This window comes from Pyxicephalus adspersus, chromosome Z (genome assembly GCF_032062135.1).
Source record: "Pyxicephalus adspersus chromosome Z, UCB_Pads_2.0, whole genome shotgun sequence".
Lineage (NCBI taxonomy): Eukaryota > Metazoa > Chordata > Amphibia > Anura > Pyxicephalidae > Pyxicephalus > Pyxicephalus adspersus.
Window position 1 is genome coordinate 74,954,753 of NC_092871.1, and position 21,837 is coordinate 74,976,589.

Genomic DNA, 21,837 nt, shown 5'->3' on the forward strand with positions numbered 1-21,837 from the left:
GGATATTAAACTAGAGAATGTGATTGGAAGGTCTGCTCTTCTGTATCTCTCTTTATGTGTTGCCTTCTGCCTGTGATGTGATTCTCGAATTTTTAACATAACACAAGAAAAGTACCAGGTGCAGTGTTCCTGGGGGCTGTATTTACAAATAGCCTTTCATTTAGAGCAATCATGCTCTGCCCCCTTCAGTCTTCTTTTGCATGTAAAGCTCATTATTTACACAGTCGGTGACCAGCCTACTCTCTACTATTTATATATGACCTGAGGTGCGTGTACAAATATTTACCCATATATTATGCACAAGTTCATAATTTGTCAGTCTATACATACAGAATACATACAAGTACATACCATACTGTAGATATGTATGTTTGTTTGTGTAATCTGTGGAAAATATAAAACAGCCATTATAAAAAGACACAAAAGTCATAATTTATAGTCATAAAGCCTAATCTATAAATATTGGTTTTCTAGTCAAACATATTTGTATTTTATAGGTAAATATCTGTGAAAAAGTGATATGAAGAGGCAATATGAATGGCAACATGGATAATTTGGGTGTAAAATGGGAGCAGGTATGCTAGTATACTGGGGTAGGTTCTAGAAAGAAGGGAGTTTAGAATTGTTTTTTATATACACACACACTTGTTAAAAACATAAAAATGTGTTTTACTCAGAATAACCAGATTAAACAGTCAACCATTCTATATATATATGTGATTAAAAAATGCATAAAATTTGATAATATTTTTATATATTTAGTTGTTCTAGTAATTTAAAATGTTTATTTAATATTTGCTTTTAAAACATGTACACTAACCATTTAAAAGTACATAACTTTTTTAAGTTTTCAAATCACTAACCATGTAGCAGGCAATGTGTTTAGCTATATTAGCAAAGCAAATGTCTGTTCTATTATTATTTAGGTCTATTAAAACGATTATTATTTAGGTCTATTAAACCATAAAAATAGGATTTTTTTTGCTAATTTAGTAATTTAGATATTGTCACACAATTATCAAAAAATTCAACCTAAACAATTCAGTTTCTAACTGTTTTTAGACTTTTAATTTTTTTTTCTGCATTGTAACCATTTGTTTTTTACAATATTAATGAAATTCCCATAGGTAGGAATGATGAGAAAGGAAAGAGCTTGATATATGCCATTTCACGTATTATATAAAGGTAATCAGATTGAAGGAAGTTGTTAACGTTTTACAGAAACAAAATATATATATAAAAAATATTTTAAAATCAGCAACAGGAATAAAAAATTATATTCACCCTCAAAAAAATTTATTGTAATCCAAATAAGTTACAGACATGTAGCAACTTTAGATTAAACTAAAGTAATGTAAATAAGGACTAACTGCCATTTCCAGGGTCCAAACACCCTTCAATAGCAGATAAACTGAGCAGGAGAGCTAAAACCTGTGTTTATCCCACCAAGCTAATCATAAACTTTGTTTGTACAACTAAACACTGACATTTATGGTTTCCTACCCTGTGGTTAAAACTTTGTTGCAAAAAAAGATCACCTCCTAAAGTTGTGCTTTTCCAAACACAGAAATTTATTCGACAGTGAATGAAAAAGGAGATTTAAAAATATCAGCTACAGTTACAATTCAAACTTAGCCATGTGATATGTGTATTTTTGGAGAAATTGTTTCTTTCAAATACAAAATTATGTACAAAATTATGATAAATTGTTATTTAAAAGAACTAGTCCTAAACTTTGTTGAGGAATTTTATCATGTTTTAGACATATTCTTTCTGCTATCTAAAGGCTCAATTTAGCTAATCTGAAAAGATGTATTTTTACAACATTAAAGCTAGATCTAATTGAAAAGCCACAACTCAAAGTGCATTGATGTTTAGTACCTTGTGGCTTCTGTAACTTGTACTTCCACAAAGCCATTAAATCACAATTATTTATCTAATCAACTAAAAATAAAAAAACAACAAAATGTATAAAGAACAGAAAAAGAGTTGATTATAACTACCTTTCTGACTTTTGATATTCTAACATCTGAGCACAGATATCACTGTAACAGGCACCTATTTTTACACAAAAAAAATCAAAATCTTTGTTCATATAATATATATTTTTATAAAATTAGGGAAAATTTAGGGAAAAAATATGAGCACCCCAATAAAGTGTTACATATTCACATAATATTAGGCAAGGGCTACCAAAATCACAGAGATTTCTAAGCCTTAAACCAACCTGTTCTGTAAGTGGAGGGTGGTGGTATAGTATGTGTATTTTTAAACCTGTTTTATATGTTTGTTTTCTTCAGCCTAGAGTAAGCTATAATTGAGTTTTGTAAATCATTCTTGAATTTGTAGTCTAATAAGGACACTATTTGTGGTCTACCTATGCTGCAAATAACTCTAATGTGACCCCAAGAAAGCATGTGTCCTGTATGTAAAAGAAACATAAAAATACACGCTCTGTAAATAAATATATAAATATATATATATATATATATATATATATATATATATAAACAAATGAGGGCTATTTTTACACTCATGTAATGAGTGTAAAGAAACTTCAAATTATTAGGTTATGCTTACTGGGTTTGCAGGCTGACAATATAAGCAGGAATAAAACAGACAAAGAAAAAACAACAAACAAAAAAGGAAGCAAAACATTTAAAAAATTTAGTAATTATTCAATAATAATAATATTGTTGTGTTAAACAAAATATTTATTGAACTTTTCTTGAGATGCATGTTTTTCTTAGGTTGATAATAAAGGCATCTAAAATCCCACTTTTCTCAAAATAGATTCAAACTCTTATCTGTCATCTATTGAAACCCTTTCAAACTTTTGTATAAGGTAAAAGAAGCTTATTGAATGGATATTACTTTTCTTCATATATGCAATATATGGTTCTATTAGTATAGTTGTATTCAATAATAAATTATGTTCTCAAATATATCATTGTAACTTCACTTTACAAATGCAAAAATGGGTGATATAGAAACACAGTGATAGTAGTTAAAATAAATAAAATATATAAAAAGTAGCAAACATATTTCATCAAAATGCAGGATTTGAGTCCACATATAACACACATTAATCAGTATACGTTACCTGGAGCCCTACATTTTTCATTTCACCTGCTGGCTCTGTGATATATGAACAGAGCACCCAAATATTCTTCATTGTTGAGTTTATATGGGTGAAGGTGAAGGAAAAATTCTTTCATACTTCAAAAAAAAAGTACCCTAGTGCCATTTTAACTTCCTAAAAGCTAGTGAGACACATTAAACTCTTTTAAGAAACTCTTTTGTAAAAAAAAAAATCCTGGACACCATCTAGCAGATTAAAATGGTATTGCTATTGGGACACAGAAAATGCTAGGGTGGTAATTGAAAGCATATAGATTATAGCTAAACTTCTAATATTTTTCCTATAAGCTGTTCCAAATAATTTGGGATACACAAAACTAATTCATTTTAACAATAGGAGAGAAACTATGTAGCTTAAATTCAAACGTTTCCAATAAATTAGATCAAAGGCACCCAGGATTCGGGGCTCCAATTACTAACGTACTTTGGTTTGAATTTATGAGTTCGATTTTAGGCTGGCTGTGAAAAGACCTAACAGGACATATTGAAGGATGTTAAAAGACTGAAAAAAAATTTAAATGTTAAAATAACAAAACCAGACCTTTATTTTTTCACTTTGCAAATAAAGAATGGCATTGTGTGTGTTTTGCAAGCAAAGTGTGGTGAAAATCAAAAAGGAATGGGAATTTACATGAAACCTCCTACCACAAATACTTAAAGGTGTTTATATCATGGACCGTTTTCTTTCTGGAGTACATACAGACAAATATACCCTCCTTTAGATCTCGTACAAAATGAGTTTTTTGGCCCATAAAATATAACAAGGTTGTTAGGTTATGTGAAAGCATCTTGGTAACACATAGGCAACAATTTTCATTTTGTAATTGCAAAGATCTTTCATGGTAATTGTTTGTAGTTAGAAAAGAAAGTGATATCATTTTAAGAAGTTTACAATTCACATGGATAATTTTGACTTGTAACAACTATTTAATTTTGAATAATTGACCAAAATAACAATCATTCAGTTTTTGATTTTTTTTAAATTTCAGATGAAATTTTTGAAAAATTTTAAAATTAAAAATTACTGAGTTATTTAAATACTTTACAGACGTTTCAAGTCAAATTGAAAACATTTTTTAACCTGCATTATGCTGCTTTAAACAATAAAATGTATATTTTATTTAAACAAAAAAAAAATATTAACAATAGCAAAGTACTTTTTTGACAGTGTAGTTAAGGGGCATGCATACATCTCCCAGTAAAAAAACACCCTCCCACCATATTTAGCTTTTTGCATCCATGGTAGTTCAGTATTCAGTCCCTACATTATCTATGGTTGCCAAAGAAAATGTACTTTCCATGCTTTCTGTAAAAAGCATATGAACAGAATGGTATAATCTCTGCTGGAAGACAAAGAACAAAAAATTAGGCAGTACATTTTTTAAGATTGCAAAAATATTTGGATGATAATAGTAAAAAGGAATTATTTTCTGGTGGTAAAAATCTAAGAAGATTCTGTGTTTTGGTATATAGGGGGACATCTGGACAATTAGTTTTTAATCTTCTTAAAGCTCTTCCAGAAAATGTCCTCCTATTTGCATGTATAATATTTGGCTGATCATTACAGTAGACCCTCCATGAAAAAGGGCTTGTTCAGACTTGAGGTTTTTTCAATTGTTTTTGAATGGTTTTACTGCTCAAAAACGCTAACAAAAGACAGAAACTATGGACAATATAGGTCCGTTCATTAGCCTTCATTTGACAGGCAACAGCATTTCCATGAGGTTTTCTGGAAGCTTAAAGCACATGCCTGCATTAGCATCTGCAAAAACAGGGTTTTTGCCTGAAAACCATCCTGGATGCCTAGCTATGCATAAGGAGCAAGCCCTTATTTCCAGTCCCTTAAACCCAAAGCACAAATAGCGTGAAAAAGGTAACTAAAAATGAAATTACAAAACATGAAAAAATAGTTACATTTGGACACTTTTAGGAGGAGATGTCCTCCAAAAAACTTCCAGCCAATTTAATCAGTGCATTTTAAATGATATTGAGTGCCCATCTTTCCTGGGAGACCATGATGAAGCACAGAGACATTATTTGCACCTCCTGGCTGTCTTGGAAGCTGGGACCAAGGTATTAATTTTTACATTTTTTGTACAAACATTATTTTTACATTTTTATACAAACTATATGTGTTGGAGTGGGAGGCACTATCAGTAAAGTGGGACAAGGAAAGGTTCACTTCATGATAAAAAAGGTATTTCTGTCTATGTTGCTTGTAGAAATGTTGCCTCACAGATAGTAGTTAAAAATCCTCAGAGGGTCTAGTCCTTCCCAACTTTATCCAAAACAAAATTTGGTGCCCCTGCAAAGTAAGAATGATAATCATATTAATATCATAAGAAGATAAATAATTTTTAGACATTTTGCCAAAGTTATGCTCTCTTTTACTAAACAGTTATGTATATTTGAAAAAACTAAAATTTATTTTTCATATGTATTATATTAGATGTAAAGTTGATTCAACCTAAGTGAACGTTCTCTAACATTAGTAAATGAGCGTTTTGGCCTCCAGGGTAAGGTAGGACAAAAACTAAACATAAAAAAAAACGTAGTCCAGAGGTTAGCCAGGACACTATCTGCATGGAAATTGCATTTTCTACCAGTGTTTGCGTGGGTTTCCACAGGGTACTCTAGTTTCTTCCCACGTTCAAAAAATATGCATTCAGGTTACCTGGCTTCCCCCAAAACTGACATTAGACTGTATTAATAACATTTGACTATGGTAGGGACATTAGATTGTGAGCCCTTTGAGGGACAATTAGTGACAAGACTATGCACTTTTTAAATTGCTGCATAAAATTTTGGCGATGTATAAATACTAGTTAATAATAATATTATGTGGCTTTTAGAGCAGATAGATATTCCTAGCTTATCTTAAACAGTACAGCATTTATTTAACTAAATATTGCTGCATATGTGTTTTTCAGTGCTTTACAGAAAACAATGAAACATTAAAACACTGATGTAAATAGTCTTAGAGATTTCATATTCCGATACCCTCATTTTCATAGTAATACACAAAATGGGGCCAGAGAAAATGGAGTGAAAGCCATTCAAATTTACTGATGGAAAGTAGTTGTAAATCTCTTCTGTGCATTGCAAGATCTTACACAACCCTACATGTATGATTTTTACATAGTATAATTGAAAATAATGTAGGACCCAGAGCTGCAAGGTACCAATGCTAACCAATTCAATACAATGCTTGACTCAAAATGCTATGCAGCCTGACTATATACATAGAATTAAAGCTGCACTCCAGACAGGCAGCTAATAAGCAAATGGAATACATACAAGGTAGCTTCTTTCCCTGTCCAAAGATTTGTGTTTTTCCATCCAGTTATGAGGTTAACATATTTCTGCCACACAACACAGTCCTGTTTGACAAATTAGAGTATCTGATTCTTCTATCCTGAAGTTCAGTAACATGTACAGGTCTCCTACCCACCCCGCTGTTTAATCATCTCTTAATCATAGCTTTCTTCCTCTATCAACATGTTCCTCCCATCATAATTGGTTCCTCATGCTGCCTTTACCTTTCCCCAGCCCTGTTGTAAAGGGACTGCAGGGGGTGATACAACATTAAACTCAGGTTTTTACATTTAAAAAAAAAAAAAAAAAGATGTAATAATGAATACATTGCTGTATTATTAGTGTCCCTAATATCTGACAATAGTTAAGCTTTGAATGTGGTTTGGTTACTAATTTCTATAAATCCAAGGAACAATTTTGTGTGGGAATTTTTACAGTGCAGAGCAATCACTACATAAACAAACCAATATGAAAAAGCATATAACCATTTATTTTTAAATTACATAAAAACATGTGTTATTCTTTTTAACACAGACCAACTGATTTTTATTTTAACAAATCACATCTTTTTTTTTATCTTATCTTCTTATCTTTAATGTGCATTTACAGATTATGCCTGTCCTCGACACATTTTGCTTTCAAGTTACATCAGAAGAACACAGCAAAGGAATTTCTCTTAATATATTTAAGAAAAATATATACAATTTATTTATAATAACTACATACAACATAACATTATTATGCACATCGATTTGAATACAGAAATGCCACTCACCCGCTTCTTTCTTTTATGTAATTGAACACAAAGGGTAAAGCAAGAATAAGTCACCTTGGATGGAAAGAGTGTATATATAATCACACACACACTGTCTTAGCAATCACCAAAGAGTGGATTTATAAGTATATAATTGAGGATGTGGTGCAAGATTTTTACACAACAAATCTAAAATACTTTTTTGTAGGTATTTCTGAAAGCAGAAAAAAATCTACCTATTCTTTTAAAATTATCTTTAAAATACTTTTAAAGTTGGTAATGTGGGAAGTGTTTTGCATGTAGTTTACTAGTATTTAAAAAATGTACAATTTTTCTAAAAATACATTATGGTCCATAACTGCGAAACCTGTACCACTGGAGTGTTGCATGGGCTACCTAGTATTGGAACATTTCGTGATATGCAGAACAATTACATAATATTGGTGACAATTATCTAGGAAACATCTATGTTTATAAGGCAGGGTTTGTGGTTATAATAATCATTTTCATCTTAATCATCATTAAAGTTCATTTTACTTTAGTGATTTATTTATTCTTTTTAAGTAATTAAGATCTCTGTGAAAAAAATGAAACATAAACACAAGCATTTATTTTAAAAAGAATGGAAGTAATGGTGTACTACACATTATAGACAGAAATCCAATTAATATTCCTTTATCCTATCCATGGAACAACATTTATTAGGGCAACATAAACCATGAAAGGACCAACCAGTTAACTGGGGGAGCTAAAGAAAACCCAAGAGCTTCTAATTAATAATATAGGTTTTAACACAAGGTGACATTTCTCATTCAAGGATTTGTTGGCAATAGTATGTACATCTATTTACTTATATATGCAAGTGCATCCAAGTGTGTTCTTTTTGTGTTCCAATAGTAACAAATCTAAAACGTGTCCAGAAACATCTTAACTGGTAAAAGTCATATCTGCAGAAGCTTTTCAATACAGCTCTATATGCATATCTGAACAATCCATGATCATGACAAAGAACTTGTAAATGCTCCTGATGTTGTGAGAAAGAGCTTACTAATATGTGCAATAATGATTGGGACCAATTTTGTTAGTGCCAGAACAAGCAAAAGCTGTAAAGGCAGTTTTTGATGACAGAGTGGGATGTATAGGGTATTCAATTCTCAAAGATATCCAGATTGCTTCAAAAAATCCTCTGTTGTCAGGTGCAATGCAAAGCCTTATATTATTTTAGTTTAGCCTTACCACTAGATGCCTTAAAATGCATTATTTGCTCTACAGTGAGGGTCTTGAAAGTCCTGATAAACAGTTGTCTTCAATTTATACATCTATTCCCTATATAAATATAAAATGATCCTTAAAGAGAACTAGCTTCTCAATTATTCACTTTAAGGCAATTACAAAGGACAAGAGGGCACTCTTTGCATCTGGAGGAAAAGAAGTTTAATCTCCGAAAAAGGAAGGGATTCTTCACTGTAAGGTCTGTGAAAATGTGGAATAGGCTCCCTCAGAAAGTAGTTTAAGCAAGTTCTATAGACTGCTAAGAAAAAGCTGGATGATTTTTTTTTAGAATTTTCTATAAGCACAGAATATAACTGAGTAATAAAACTTTAAAGTAAAGACAACAGAGACTATTGATCCGAGGAACATCCGATCGCCTCACAGGATCATTTAGGAATTTTTTCCCCTGTTGGAGCAAATTGAGCCAAGCTTGATAAGTTTTTTTTGCCTTCATCTCGATCAACTGTCTATGGCATTTTTGGGTTGTACTTGACGGACTTGTCTTTTTTCAACCTAACTATGTAACATCTTTTAATTTGCATACAGGAAACAAAGCAGATTACCATGCTGGCCAGCCCCCTGTCTTTCTTTTTTGCATAATGCAGTTATAGATTCTTATTTAGTATTTTTGATTTGACTTAACTAGGGTAGGGTTTGTGGTATAATGTGGCAAAGGAGCATGTTGCTTTACATGCTGTTACAATTTAGGTAGGGATCACAATTTAATGTTGGCTGTCAATAAAAAAATGTACGTCTTAAAAGTCTCTGCACTAGACTGGAACGCTGGATGATTTTGCTCCAAGCATGAAAATAATATCACCTTGTGATTGATTGCTCACAAAGAATTTTTCAGAAGTGTATTTGAGCATTGAATTAATTCTGTGGCCAAGACTATTGGTTTCATGTCCGGTAATGCTTACTTACTAACATTGTTATATTATATAGGCACATACGAGTGATCGTATTGTGGCACATATAAGCCACAAAGCTGATCTGTACTAAATTTTAAAGGAACAATTGGAGGCTTAATATCTACCTGTGAAATACTGTAGTTATACCTAAAATTTTACAATGCAAACTTTTTAATTTTAGCTTTGTGTTTTTCAGAAACTAATGTCCCGTTTTTTTCCCTGGATCAGGTCTAGACTCCAGCAGCTGTCATTTTCATGTCTATTGTAAATGGACTGATTGGCTACTAAGACAGTCTCATTGGACAAGGGGTGGCAGTTTGTGTATATTAGTACCAAATGAAGAATATTGATATCAAATATTGATACAAGTTTAGGCGTTAAATTCAGAAGAGAGATTTTAAGAGAAAGGTAATAGCATGCATCTTGCAGTTCCTAACTTTTTGTAGGACCTTATAGTTTAAAGTTTAGGATGCGTAAGAGGTGGTGAGTTGTACTTGTACAATCTGAACACATTCAGGGACTTGTATCTATCAGTGTACTATTCAATACAAATGTCTGGCTGATTATTCATGCTTCATGTAAAATGAAGACTGAATGTGTGCTTCACCAACAATCTATCTAAGGGCAAACAAGTTTGGTTTTACAAGGTTTCCTAGACTGTTTGGTTGCTTTACTGCCAAAGTGACACAAAACACCTGGATTAGATGATTATCATTTTTTATCCTTTTGTTATCAACAGGTACCTTTTCCCTAATTTCAATGAATTTAAATAGTCCAATGTAAAGTCTTATGGAGCCTGCCAGAAACTTGCTTGAAACTCTAAATGAAACTAATGAGTGTTGACACAGATAGGAACTGTAGAGGGCCAATCAAGAAAATCTTCATACTTGATAAGATTATAGCCAGCCAGCCAATAACTACCTAGTAGGCCTGTAATAAATAGATCACAAACCAACCTGGAATTTAATTGGCCACAACCTTTATTTTTGGTTTGTTTAATAAGTATTAATATATCCATAAACCAAAACATAGTAAACCTAAACTGAAAATTGAATTACACTACTAAAACCTCCTTGGAAGAGACTAAACCACATAAATTAAAGGCTGTGGCATAAGGATGGTAGACTGCTTCCTATATTTCAACTGCACCATGATTAACGGCTCTTTTACTTTCTTGTATAGGTGACCTGGCAAGAGGCCACGACTCTTAAAAACACAAGGCAACTATCAACCCAACACATCCAACCTAAAGTTGATGCTCCTTACCACTAAGGTAGGTACCCTGCAAGGATAAAAGCTGGAGAGAAATAACGTAGGGAGAGCACAAGCAGCATCCAACTTTTTGCTGACATAATCCCATGATAGAGCCTTTGCAGTTGCGTCCACTCCTTCCCATGGAATTATAGCCAGCACGCTTTTAATTAAGGATGAAGAATACTAAACAGTTAACTACTATCACAGATCTATGCTCTTGTTAGCACCCCTTAATTGAATCATTGTCCAGTCGTCAGCTTTGTCCCTGAATTCTCAGGTTGCCAGGCTGTGTCAGCTTTCTTGTCTGCAGATCTAGTCTTTTGAGTCTCCTTGCCTCAAAAAACTCGAATGTTCAACAGATGATCACCTGGTACCTCCGTAGTACTCCATCCGGTGGTGGTAATGGAAAACTCCCTGTCACATGATCTTCCATATATAAGGACATGACAGACATAAGGATGTTACCTAAACAAGAAGGCTATGGTTTCTGATCACAGCTTTAAAACAACCTATCAGTTTTGAAAAAAAATTCCACTGTTCCTAAAGAAGTCATACTACTATTTTAAAAATAAGCCCTCTTTCAACCTACATCGCTTTATAAAGTGCCAACATATTACGCAGCATTGTACAAAACAAAGGGTTGCAAATGACAGACTGATAAAGACAGTGACACAGGAGGAGAAGAGGACCCTGCCCCAAAGAGCTTACAATCTAGGAGGGTGGGGGAAGTAACACACAATAGGATGGGAGATATGTAGTGGTGGGAAGTAGTGAGAGTTTACCCTCCCTAGCGGTACATTTCTCTCCGGTTTTATATGTCATTGTTTTTCATAAAAATTTATTTTACAGTATAATATAAATAGTATGAGTATAATAAAGTTTGAAACACAAAATCATTTAAAAACAATAAATTGAATAAATTAAAAAATCTTTTAAATAATATTTATTTATTATTAAAAAAAAATGTAATTAAAAAAATTATTTAAAAAAAAATACATATTATACTATTATACTCATAGTATTATACAGACTGTAAAATAAATGTTCTTGAAAACAATTTACTGCTTTTACACATAAAAATCTAATGTATTGCATTCAAATCAGTTTTTTTGTATTGAATGCAATACAATAGATTTTGAATTTCCCGCCCTGCCCGGCCGGAACGTGCACACGCACCAACGTCACCGGGAACTCCCCCGGTGACTCATCGGAGCAGAAGCAGGAAGAAGAAAGAAGATAGAAGACGGAGAACGCAGCGCTGGACGGCATGGGACCCCGGCGGATCAGGTAAGCGCTCTATTTACTAACCTTCCCTTGGTGTTCCAACCCCGAGAGTGGCTCGGGGTTACCACTTGTAGCAACTTTTTTCTACCCCGAGTCACTCTCGGGGTTACCGCTAGGGAGGTTAGGAGACAGGGGAAGATGGGTAGGCAAGTTTGAAAAAATGGATTTTGAGTGTTCTTTTAAATGAGCAGAAAGTAGGAGCAAGCCGAATAGGACGAGGAAGACCATTCCAGAGAGTTGGGGCAGCTCTAGAAAAGTCTTGGAGCCGTGCGTGTGATGAGGTTATGAGTGAGTAAGTCATTAGTAGGTCATTGGAGGAACGAAGGGAGCCGTTGGGGGAGTATTTTTTACCAGGTCAGAAATGTAAGTGGGACAAAAACTGGAGGGATGGCCACTTTGGTAAGACTTTTATCTTTTTATTTTTAAACAAACATGAGTTTATTATCTAAGAGATAATAGCCCCATGTATAATTTTGAGCTCTGCAGCACCAGTATGGACCACAAATTCAAGGCACAATGCAGGATTGTTATGCCATCAAAAATTTAAAATGTGGTCACTGAAGTCAAGCTTTGATAACATTTTATGGCACCATTACTTTGCTGGAACACTAGAATGAGCTGCAAAATACAATATTAGGTATTTACTCTGCAGTAAACATTAGAAATTTACACTCTGAGGTCCAGCTTTACAAATGTTGTGTGGTACAATCTACAATAGGCCACAATCTTTGCAACGTGATTTACCCTTTCATACCCTAAATATGGTAACTGAGGTCCAGCTGTGAAAACATCATGTAGTATGTTTACAGTAGCTAAAATAGGTCGCCAGTTAAAAACAAAACAAACAGGATTTACTCTGTAGCAAAGATCAGAAATCTGGCAGTTGAGACCCAGCTGCAAAAATAGTGTGAGGCACCTTTACAAACCTGAAGCACTAGAATAAACTACAAATTTTAAGGGGCAATGTAGGAGTAAAACTTACCTCTGCAGGAGCTGCTGAATTTTCCCGGGTCTTCCTTCTGATCAGGCAGCAAGAGTGAGTGAGTAAAGACTGTCTGGTGAGTATCTGGTGAATACTCTTACTCAAACACATTATCAATATTAGGTAGTATGAGAAGCGCTCTTCTCTGGTGTGGGTCTCGCTTTATGCAGTGAAAATGATCCTGTTGAAGTAGTACCTTAGTACCTTTCTGTAGGTTACTTCTTCAGCAGCTTCTCCCTGGCATGAGATTGGTCATCCATTGCTAGGAATCTTACTCATCTTACCCCAGCTGTCCACAGTCTGGACCCCAGTCTAGCCAGGACCAAAGGCCCCAGGGCTCCAGGGCCATCTTGCCCTGTAACCCTACGCTTGTAGTTTCCCATTGTGTGGCTCTCCCTCTTGCTCCTTTTCATCCAAACATTTATTCATTTTGAGGTGCCCATCTAAATGGATGCCAATCTCACCCATAGCTCAACATATAAACACACCTAGATAGTGAATGGCTCCTTCCTCACTAGAACCAGGTCTCTCCCTGAGAGCAGAAGGTAGCCAACCAACACTCTCAAGAAAGACTTAAAGTCTGGAATGTTCTAAAAACTCTGGAACAAATTCTAGAAACATAACCCCCTCAATCTTAAAGGGACCTCTATATTGAAGGGGTGCTATACTCTCCCCCGGTTCACAAATAGCAGTTTCCCCAAATGCTATGCTGAATAGGGATTGTCAAAGCAGAATGACACTGCTCACCTTTGTTCTGAATAGTGGACATAGTAAAAGAATGGGCACTGTATCATGTAGACAATAATAACATAACGATGATAAAGTATTCAGCACAGTAGGAAATGCATACCAAATGAAAGTTATCTATATCTATCTGACTACAACTTATCTCGTCTAAGCACTGAAAGTTTCCTATAGAGAAGTTGTCTTGCTGCCCTCCAGTAGTTGAAACATTAAAGTGCTAACTAAATTAATATCATAGATTTTTTACTTGAAATCTACAAAACAGTCTACTGAACACCAATGGGTGGCAGGGCACATCATCTTTAGTCATTGCAAACAACATAACCACCCGGGACTAACAATTCCCAAGTTCATTGATTAAGGTAATCTCCAGGTTCACTTCTGCTCAACAACAGTTAACAGATCTGGAAGCATAATGGGTTTCCTATCTTTATCCAGAGTAACAACATTGTGCATAGTATCCCTACAACCAGGCCAGATAGTAACTATATGGTCAATGAAAGTATTTGGGATGCTTTTAACATCTATATAACCGTTCAACACATAATGCTTTAAGGTTGTCATCACAAACGTACAATAGGCCTGGTGTTTAAACTTGGAACATGGAGCAGTTTGCAGTGGGGACTTCCACTGGGAAGGTTAAGGTTGAGGCACACTGCTCTTAGACCAATTGATCAGTACATGTTTCTGCCACAAAAATAGATGATTAACCACCTTTATTGAAAGATAAAAAAAACTTTTCATGAATCATATGGACATAATTATAAATAACCTACACAAAGTCTAATTTTAAAACATAACAATAGATATTTTTAATTTATTACATATACGAAAACAAAAAACATCAACACAAGACAATCATACACATTAAAATAACACATCAGTCATTTGGTAGTCTCAATTTATCACAAATGTCCCAAAAACAGGCTCAATGCATTTCGTAGACTATAATGCCTGCTTGTTTAGGAGCAAAGTGGGGCATACAAGACCTATATCTCAAAGGATTGACATGAATAAAAGTCACTTAAATTTTATGTCCCCATCCATGTTTTAACCATAACTTAGGACAATGGAGGCACATCACTTGGCATGTCAAAAAAGTGTAATAATCTGTGCAATATTTTAATCACTTATTTTCAATTCAGCAATTATGACACTTACTACACCTTGTTGAAGAATCAATTTAATTTGCCATAAAGCCAGAACATAGTCACCTCACAGACGCTAATGGAGATAAGGCATAGTGACTTAATAATTGATGTCATTGTAATAGGTGTCATTTTAATGCGTATGATTGTCTTGTGTTGATGATTTTTCTTTTTGTATATGGAAAAAATTAAAGAATAAGTTAAAAATGTAATTAAGTTTTATATTTCAATGAAATGAAATATTAGGATGTGGCATGAACTCAGATTTTGATGATAGAGTGGCATACGCAGAAATAAAGCTTTATGGACCTTAAGTGAGAAGTAAAAACACACTCCACTAAGATCAGTTTTGGAATTCCAGAGAAAAATAATTTGAAGAAGTTTTACCATTTGATTTTTTGATAAGACATAAAACTAATATTAGTTAAAAATTATAAACCAATTAATAAAGACCTAGAATGCAGCTAGAATTCCTTGCTGTCAGTGAGCATTTTTACATACAGAAATGTTAAAAATAATTTCATTTAAAAAATCTATGTATTACTATAACTGTAAATTTGAGTTTTTCTTGTAAAACTTTTACTAACTTCTAAAATTGGCTTAGAAAATCAGACAAACCTAAATGTTCTATTTACAAAAGGCATTAGCCTGCTGTCTATTAGTGCTCAATATGCTTAGCCTCCTGTAATGCATGTTAGTCAGCTAATAATCTCTTTGGTCTATTCAAAAAGAGAAATAGATCCTGAGGCCTCCTCTCCAGGTGATATATACATTATTATATTGTGAATATTGTATATGACATGACAGAACCACTCTGAAGTGCAGGTTGTTTCCTTAGGGCTTCAGCTTCTCCACAAGACGTGTTCTATAGCTTCAAAAAATTTTGGTTTGTTTATGCACTATTTATTACAGGATTAATGCAACATTTACATAATTAATGAACACTTGTAAACATTACTTACAGGTCATAAAATATTTCCTAAAAGGAGTCTTACATTGTGAAAAAATCCTTGATCTTTCCTCTGCTCTTGAAACTGTTGATCACCCCCTTCTAATACAAATCATGCACTCCATTGGTATCAGTGACACTGCTCTCTCTTGGTTTTCTTCCTGTCTGACCGCTCCTCTCAAGTTTCTTTCAATGGTAACTCCTCCTCTCCCACTCTCCTCCCTGTTGGTGTTCCCCAAGGGTCAGTTCTTGGACCGGTTTTCTATTCTCTGTACACCTCCTCTCTGGGTAGTCTCATATCCTCCTTTGGCTTACAGTACCATCTGTATGCTGATGACACTCAAATTTATCTGTCCACCCCTGACCTGTCTCCCTCAGTCCTGGATAAGGTCTCATGCTGACTGTCAGTCATCTCATCATGGATGTCTGACCGATTTTTGAAACTCAACCTGGATAAAACAGAACTCGTCATCATCCCCCCCTCAAATTCCAAATCTCCCCCTCACATAATTTCTAACTGTTAATAACACCTCCCCTCAGGCACGTTGTCTTGGTGTCACTTTTGACTCTGCCCTCTCATTTACCCCCCATATTCGGAACATTTCCAGGTCCTGTGACTTTCATCTATGCAACATCTCCAAAATTCTCCCCTACCTGTCCCCTGAGACCACCAAATTCCTTGTACATGCTCTTATCATCTCTCGTCTGGACTACTGTAACCTCCTTCTTGCTGGTATTTCACTAACCCGACTCTCTCCTCTACAATCTATTATGAATGCTGCAGCCAGACTGCAATCCATCCTTCCCACCACTCCTCCTCCCCTGCATCTCCTTGCAGATTCCTACACCGGCTTTCATTTCACCTTAGAATCAAATTAAAGCTCCTGTGCTTTGCTTTCAAATCCCTACACAGTTATTGTCCCACTTACATTTCTGACCTGGTAAAAAAGTACTCCCCCAGCCGCTCTCTCCGCTCCTCCAATGACCTACTAATGACTTCCCCACTCATAACCTCATCACACGCACGGATACACGACTTCTCTAGAGCTGCCCCGACTCTCTGGAATGGTCTTCCTCGTCCTATTCGGCTTGCTCCTACTTTCTGCTCATTTAAAAGAGCACTCAAAACCCATTTTTTCAAACTTGCCCACCCATCTTCTTCTGCCTTTTGAAACCGTCACTACTTCCCACCACTACATATCTCCCATCCTATTGTATGTAATTCCCCCACTCACTAGATTGTAAGCTCTTCAGGGCAGGGTCCTCTCCTTCTGTATCACTGTCTGTATTACTCTGTCGTTTGCGACCCCTATTTAATGTATATTGCTGCGTAATATGTTGGCGCTATATAAATCCTATTTCTTAATAATAATAATAATAATAATAATAATAATAATATTATTAATAATACTAAGCCAGTATGTTAGAACAGAGGGATTACTAAAACTCATATTTCCCAATAAAGTTCAAACTAAATATCAGACGCCAACCCAGAATAACTTACGTAACTTACATGTAGGGGATAGAATCAAAAGCCCAAGAAGGGGCTTTATGGCAAAAAAAAAAAATAGGTTTTTACTTCTGAAAGTTAACAAATACATACAGCAAGTAACATTTATACTATTGCTAGACAACACACAGCTCAAATAAATTTTGTAGAGTTTAAGACAGTCATCTCTTTTACCCGACGTGTTTCACCTTGTGGCTTCTTCAGGGGTTTTTTACAGACTCTTGTGAAATATAAATTGTATTAGTTATAACAACAAAAACAACAGAACAACATACAAAATACAAAAAGAAAGCAAAGGCTTCTACACAGTTCTTATAGTCAAGGAATTCATATAAGTAGAAAAGCCATATAGCAAACCTACTAGTAGCAAATAAGACCAAAACAGTGTTTCTGGCTTACAATGTTGCATAGACAGAGGACCACCAGTGTTGCCACCATGCACAAAAGAGTGACAAATAAACAGCATATATATGCCAACGTGGTAATACAATTTTGAACCCTTGGAGATTATATTCTGATAAACAGAGACATAAAAAAAAACAAAAAAATACAAGCACAGGAAATGGGGTTATGGAAAGAGGGGAGGGGAATAAGGGTAAGTATTAAGCAAATAAATCTATTCTATGTCTGAAGTGAAAATGCTATCATAGCCCCTATTTAAAAATCAAATAAATCTACAATGTTGCAGTTTTTGTAGAACCTTTTTTTGCTCCTGGCTTTGAATTTAATTTAATTTCATGTACTTCTATTTGCCTCAATGTATTCTATTTGTACTCTTCAATTAAAATATTGTAAAAGAATAACAGCCCAACACACCTTGTTGACAGGAAGACACTACCATTTTACCTAGTATTATGGTGCACTTATCACATTGTAAAAAAAGCCACATGCATTTCTTTTCCTGTGCTGCTATATGTTGGTACTAGGCCATTCCTAGGCAGGTCACAGGCAGCAGACAAGGCTAAATCTAGGTTTAGGCAAAGATCAGGGCAATGCGAGGCAAAGCATAATCCAGGTCCAGGCAACAGTCAGGGCAGGCAACAGGCAATATGTAATACAGGTTCAGATAATGGTCAAGGCATGTGCCAAGCAAAGTGTAATCTAGGTTCATGTAAAGGTCAGGGCAGGCAGCACACAAGGTATAATTTAGGTGCATCCATACATGCTTGCCCGACTACACATGTGCAAGCCCAAAAAGTGTGCAGTGCACCCCCCCCCCCCCCCCGCCATATTTGCCGGGACATGGTGGAGATGTACACTAAACCTAACAGTATGGAAGGAAAGATTGGCACAGGACAATTTGGGGAGTTGCCATGGGATCCCATAGGTACTCTGATAGTTGGAAAGCCTATTCCACTGAATTGCCAATGCACAACAGCACAGTATACAAAGCACAGAATTGATATCTTGCTAGATGTAAATTGAGCCATATTCATATGGTTTAAACCTTTATCTCAAAAGGAAATGAAGGTATCTGTTTACAATGTGTGAGCTATAATTATACTTTAATTTGTAATTTGCTAATTTACTAGTCCATTTGACACTACTCTCTTCACAGGTTAAAGAACTGCTAAGGGTTGCTACATGACTTCTCCATGGACACAGTGGAGGAGTGAGCATTCTCCTAAAACAAAGAGGTGTGTTACTATCCAGAGAAGCAGGTGAAATATAGTCTGAAAAGTATTGCATTTATAACATCTAAGGATTGCTAACCTGCAATATATTACATTTTTGTTCTTGGATTAAAATAAACTTCAGGACTGAATTGTGTGTTCTGTTATTAAATGTTCACCAACATAATTATGTAAAGATGTTGAAAAGTGCCTGCAGTTGTCTTGTATTAATATGATACTAAACATTGCTAAGAACCAGAAAATATTATATATAGCACAGTAGCAAATTACAGGGATAACAATATTATTAGAAACTGAAGAACAGCTAATTTCTTCCTAATCTTAGTTTATCTGCATGGACAGCTGTCAACAAAGTAGCATCTCAAAAAGCCTGTTAGTCTTACTGGCTCCAAATTTCACTCAAAGAATGTATCTCTACTTACCTACAGCTATCACAATCTAAAAAGTAAAACTTCAAGTGAGATAGTGAAAAGCCCTGTCATCTTAAGATGAAAAATAGTTTGTAATGGCGATAATAACATGTTTGTGTCTATAGCAGCCAGGTAAAGATATGCCTACCATTAAATCTCCCTGGGCAGTTTGTGTCAATCATTTTCTCACCTTGCCATTAACCCATTCCTGGAACAAGCTTTTGTATGCTGAAACCTTTTTTGGGGAATAAATGCCTTTCTTTAAATTCTAAAATAAATTTGACTATTATGAAAACATTTTATTTGTTAAAAAAAAACTAAATCTATAAGATTTGAAAATATTGGCATTAAAATTACTGAAATTAAATCAAACAGTAAAGCGTTAACATTTTCTGGATCTCTCTCTAATAGAGTAAGAGAAGTATAAGCAATCAAGATCACGACAACACACAAAATTGTATCTAGGTCTGTACCCAAATACACAAATCTTACATTAGAAGAGGCAACTTGGTATTTCATAAGAGCACAGAAATGTTTACATCTCCCGGGCTGTAAAAAATCATAAATACACCGGAGGTTATATTTTTGCTTGAAACCGATCAGAATCTTGGTAGGTGGCTAATTGTTATAAGCAACAAGAAATTAGAACACATTCATACATACACAAGCTCCTTAGGAAAGGCATGGACATAGTTTGTTTACAGCCCAAACTATTTATGAACATGTATGTGTAAACTAGATTTAATATCAAATAAAAAAAAGACCTGAAATACATTGTATTGTAATATTTATTAACCTGATTATATATTTATTTCTAACCCTTTAGAATGAAAAATATTATGAAGAAAGTGCTTAATGTTAAAAAAATACAATATACAGATTTCACATTTGTTAAAGTATGCTAAGAAAATGAACCTGTTTTGTAGCAAAATTTGTACAACAAAACAGAAGACATTTAACGCATATACCAGATTGTATTACAGTGCAAAACCAAGAGTGCACAATAGTTCATATAAACAGTCTCTGATCATTTTAAGCATAAAATAGATGGCCAAAACATAGTTCCAGTTACTAAGAACATTTTCCAGAAAATTACCAGTTTATTGAATGTAAAAAATACATCATTAAGGGTCAATGGGCTTTTGTAAGTTTTAAGCGAGTTTTGTATTTTCACACAAGGCAAGACCCACCTAAAGCAGGTGAAATGCAGGTCAGTGAATTTTGAACAGAAGCATCTCCAACGTGTCAAAATCAGACAAAGTTAACTGATTCCATCAACATAAGCCAAAAGCTTGGCACCTGCCCCTGAAATTTTTGAATTTGACAGTATTTCTTTGGCTATTAATGTAGATTTAAACCATAACTGAACTAAATATAGTTTACTAAAGCGTGTATTTTAAACAATTACCACTTTTTTCCCTTACAGCATACTGTTTTTGATGTTTCTTTTTTTAATGATCCCAGTGCTTTTAATCTTTTTAAGGATCTTTGGTGCCACATCCTGTTGATGTTCAAGCTCTCCAGTCATGGCTGTATATCTTTTCTCAGGGCGAGATACTTGGTGTATAAATGGTAGAACATATCTGCACAATGCACATTAGTATGGCTGGTTGTAGTCTCCACCACAAGGAAAATACATGGTGAACAGCTGGCACCTCATAGCAGGAAGTGCCTGAAGAAGGACCTCCATGGCAAAATTACCTGATATTATTTAATGAAAGCTGTAGATTTTTTAAGCAAAACCATTAATAAAATCGCATTAACATGTTAAAGCTTATATAATCATTTGATTACCTTCGCCAGGTCAACTATTTTAATAGTAGTATAAAAAAGCATAAATACCGATACTATGATAAAAGCAATTAATTACAGCCTCCCAATGCTAGTATTGAGAAGAGTTGGCTCAATTCATTGAGGGTATTGTGTAGTCTGGAATTTAGGAGTTGGCTTCTATCAGACTCATTGGAGACATGCACTTGGCTTTGTGACAAATTCTATTAAGGTGCAGCTCCCTCCTTGTACACATCCCTTTTAAGAATGATTTGTGCAACTTTGTACTTTTTATTTTTACCCTAAAAAAGTATTAAAGCAAGGTAATAGCAAAATTAACATAGAATTTAGGTGTCATGTTTAGTTTTTAGAAGCTCTTGGCTCTTTACACATCAGGATGCTGTTACATTAAAGTCTATTTAATCTACAGCCAGGCCCTTTTTGTTTGTTTTATTTCCAGTAAGGAACTATCTGCGATCTCATCAGGCAGATTCATTCATACAATTTGTCCTGGTGACCAATAAAACAGGGACAGAACACCAACATTTAACAGATGTCACTGGAATAAGTTTTAAAGATGAACTCCAGAGGCAAATCTGATTTGGAAGTGCCCACTTCCCTCTTCCAGTAATCAAGAGTCCCTCGATGTGTTGAATGCCCAACAGAATAGGCAAAGCCAAACAAAAGTTAGGTTGTGAACTCTTGAACTGTACACATCAACTGGTCACTATGTACAATAACAGGCACATACTGTGGAAA

The 21,837-nt window shown here is 34.7% G+C and overlaps 1 long non-coding RNA gene across 1 annotated transcript in view; it reads left to right on the plus strand.

Annotated features, from left to right (window-relative positions):
* Positions 1 to 18,991, plus strand: part of LOC140343015 (uncharacterized) — a 79,279-nt gene extending 60,288 nt beyond the window's left edge. Inside the window, exons 2-3 of the long non-coding RNA XR_011923227.1 lie at positions 10,576 to 10,666; positions 18,823 to 18,991. This is a non-coding gene — a long non-coding RNA (uncharacterized lncRNA). The remainder of the gene's footprint in view (positions 1 to 10,575; positions 10,667 to 18,822) is intronic.
* Positions 18,992 to 21,837: the final 2,846 nt, after the last annotated feature.